General features: G+C 48.6%; 1 non-coding gene across 1 annotated transcript; it reads right to left on the bottom strand.

Moving 5' to 3' along the window:
- Positions 1-569: 569 nt before the first annotated feature.
- On the bottom strand, positions 570-707 carry LOC119948614. The gene has a single exon (XR_005456998.1). It is a non-coding gene; the product is annotated as a small nucleolar RNA SNORA7 (small nucleolar RNA).
- Positions 708-3,606: the final 2,899 nt, after the last annotated feature.

The raw sequence follows: 3,606 nt of genomic DNA, 5'->3' as shown, positions 1-3,606 counted from the left end.
GTTTCGATACCTGTTCTCCCCCCTTCTTTTACACTGTAATCCCCATGTGGGACAGGGACTGTGTCCAACCCAATTAACTTGTATCTATCTCATCCTTAGAACAGTGTTTGACACTTAGTAAGCACTTAACAAATATTACAATTATTATTACTAATAATAATGATAGTGATGATAAACAATATTGGTTCAACTCCTTAGGATAGTAACAATCTGGAGTCTGTCTGTCCTTTCATTCTCTCTCCTCTGGCAGACTTTTTAAATTTCCAATGACTGCAGGAAAACTCTATTCTGACATCTGCACTCCCAACTATATTGTCTCCCAAGCACATACTCTACTACTTCTTGTTGTCGTATGCTGTTGAGTCGTGTCCGACCCAGAGTGACGCCATGGACGCATCTCTCCCAGAATGCCTCACCTCCATCTGCAATCGTTCTGGTAGTGGATCCATAGAGTTTTCCTGGTAAAAATACGGAAGCGGTTTACCATCGCCTCCTTCCCGTGCAGTCAACTTGAGTCTCCACCCTCGACTCTCTCCCGGGCCGCTGATGCCCAGCACAAGTGAGTTTTGACTTGTAGCAGATTGCCTTCCCCTCGGTAGCCCCTGCCCAAGCCAGGAATGGAACGGGTATGCCTCTGCTTGACTCTCCCTCCCATAGTTGAGACTGGTAGAGAACTGGAAACTCTCCAGGTGCGACCCTGAGAGGTGGGCTCTGCTATTACTACCTTTTTATTCTTTGTAGCGCAGGTTGCTGTAAAGTTGATGTCAGGGGCCTACCTCCATGGAGGCTACCCCAGAAAAATTAGTTTCCTCTGCTGCTGGATAAAGGGTAAAAATAAATGAAGGTGGGAGGGAGTGAGAGGGTGGAAGAGATGAAGGGGAGTGGGTGAGTGTGAGTGAATGTGTTTTTCTGAGGATTTGCAACTCTGGGCATTTCTCTTGGTTCTTGGTTGGGTGTATGGTCTTGAGGATGAGGAACATAATGGCAGCAGTAAAGAGAGTAATGTAGGCATCAGCAAGAACGATGAAGACGTCTACAAAGCTGGTTGACTAGGGAAAGTTGCAGAATTGTCACAGTTAGTATTCATTTGTAAGAAGTAGTAACGGAAATATGAACGTCTTTCATACGATTTGATATGATTTGATTTTATGGGATCATTGTCAATCCAGGATTAGTTTAGTTTGGGAGCAATGTAGTGATAAACCCTATTTGTTCTAAATGCGGTACACGTTTCTGGTGCTGGCACTTTGGTGTCTTTAATGTTCTGTATCCCTGCCATAGTTTTGGTCTCCGTGACTGGTATGTTCTCTATAGTTATGTTTTCTGTTTTCCTCTCTTCCTCTTCACATTGTCAGTTCCTTGAGGGTAGGGATCGTGCATTGCTTTCAATCAATCGGTGGTATTTATTGAGTGGTTACTGTGTGCAGACACTGTATTAGGCACTTAAGAGAGTACAGTAAAACAGTTGGTAGACACATTCCCAGCCCACAAGGCACTGACAGCCTAAAGGAGGAGTCAGACATTAAAATTAATTCCGGATGGAAATGTAACTATAAGTGCTGTGGGGCTGGGGGAAGGGTAAATATCAAAGTGCTTAAGGGGACCCTCGGACCACCCAGTACAGTATATTACACACAGTTGAATGGACTAATTAATTCATCAATTAGTCCACTCAGCTCCATTTAAACCATAATGCTAGGGAACAGCATGCTTGCTTGCCTTCTGTTCTGACTCCTTCTGGTCCCATTGGGCTTGGCTGGGATACCCATCTCATATTCCTTCATCCACTTCCATATGCTCGACCCCTCCCGTGAAATGATGAACTAAATAATAAAAGTACGTGCTACCACTCCCAGTGAGGTGTAACGTAGAGAACAGAGACCACAACTCACTCCAAGTCAGGTACCTTTAATCCCACTCCCTCCCAGGAGGGGTCTGCACATGTCCGCCGGGCCAGACACTGAACGGGCCACGTAGTGAGTGCGTTCATTTGAACACATCTTTCATTTGCCTAAACCCACCCCTGTCTGACCCAGGCAGCTCCCTGGAAGAGGTTCCCACAGGAGCCACCCCTCGTTAGTCCCGCATGCTGTCCGTCGAGTTCTGTGGCTTCTCGTTGGTGGTTGAGCAGAAGTCGGCATCTCTCCTTCTCCAACGTCCCCGTTCATTGCCCTTGGTCCCTCCTCCAGTGGTCGGTTGATCTTGGCCTCGTGGCCGATCTGCCATCTTGAAACCGTGTGGCCCGGGGGAGGATGCCGGTGGTACCCCCAAAATACCAAGGCACTGGGGAAACAACAGGCACTAGGGTTAATGCTGTCTGTATCCCCCTGTAGACTGTAAATTCGCTGTGGGCAGGGAATGTGTCTGTTATATTTTGTTGTATTGTGCTCTCCCAAGTGCTTAGTACAGTGCTCTGCACACAGTAAGTGCTCAGTAGATACTATTGGATGAATGACTGCAATACTGCTGGGGGATTTGTCGTGACACCTCGGTGTTGGGGAGGGGAGGGTGTGTGTATGTGTGTGTTTGTGTGTCTCCCCGGGACTGGTAGTGGATGGGAGACTGAGCACGGGCACAAAGTCACAGCATGGTATGGCGTAATGGATAGAGCACAGGGCTGGGAGGCAGAAGGTTGCGGGTTCTAATCCCTCCTCCACCACTCGTCAGCTGTGTGACCTTGGGCTAGTCACTTCACCTCTCTGGGCCTCAATTCCCTCATCTGTAAAAGGGGGATTGAGACCGTGAGCCCCGCATGGGATAGGGACTGTGTCCAACCCGATTTGCTTGTGTCCACTCCAGCGCTTAGTACAGTGCCTGGCCCATAGTAAGGGCTTAACAAATACCACTATTCTTATTATTCTTGTGCGGAAGCGCCCCAAAGTGACGGCATTTCAGGCCCTCGGCGGGCGTCACGGACAGGAAGGGACGGAGGAGGGGAGGAGTGGTGTCAGCAGTTGGGAGCCCCCTCTCTGCGCTTGCTGGCCACCTTGGACCGGGTGGGCAACAAGGCGGCTTGAATCTCCCTCCCTACACTGTGGCGGAGCTCAACCCAGACAGCAGTTTGGAGCCTGGGAGGGGAAGGAACGGAGGGGAAAAACGCCGCTGCTGCAGGGCTCTGTGTTAGAAACAGCCTGGGGAGGACAGGGGTAACGGTCTACTTCCAATTTCAACAATTCAATCGATGGTATTTATTGAGCACCTACTGAGTGCAAAGCATTGTATGGCGAGCTCAGGAGAGTACAGTTCATTAGTGTTGGTAGACGCAATCCCTTCCCCCAAGGAGTTTACAATCTCATGTTTAGTAACGTCTAACAAAGATAATCCCAAAGGTTCTGAGTAGCTTCTTGTTCCCTAGAGTTAAGTAAACTGCCTTTGTAATAATAATAATTGTGGTATTTAAGTGTTTACTATGTGCCAAGCACTGTACTTAGTGCTGGAGTAGATACAAGATTATCAGGTCCCACATGGGGCTCACCGTCTAAATAAGAAGGGGAACTGGTCCCCATTTTGCAGATGAGGGAACTGAGGCACCGAGAAGTGAGGTGACTCACCCAAGGTCACCCAGCAGACAGGTGGCAGAGCCAGCATTAGAACCCAGGTCCTCTT

Source organism: Tachyglossus aculeatus, chromosome X4 (genome assembly GCF_015852505.1).
Source record: "Tachyglossus aculeatus isolate mTacAcu1 chromosome X4, mTacAcu1.pri, whole genome shotgun sequence".
Lineage (NCBI taxonomy): Eukaryota > Metazoa > Chordata > Mammalia > Monotremata > Tachyglossidae > Tachyglossus > Tachyglossus aculeatus.
The sequence above is the reverse complement of the archived record's forward strand: the minus strand, read 5'-3'. Positions and strand labels throughout refer to the sequence as shown.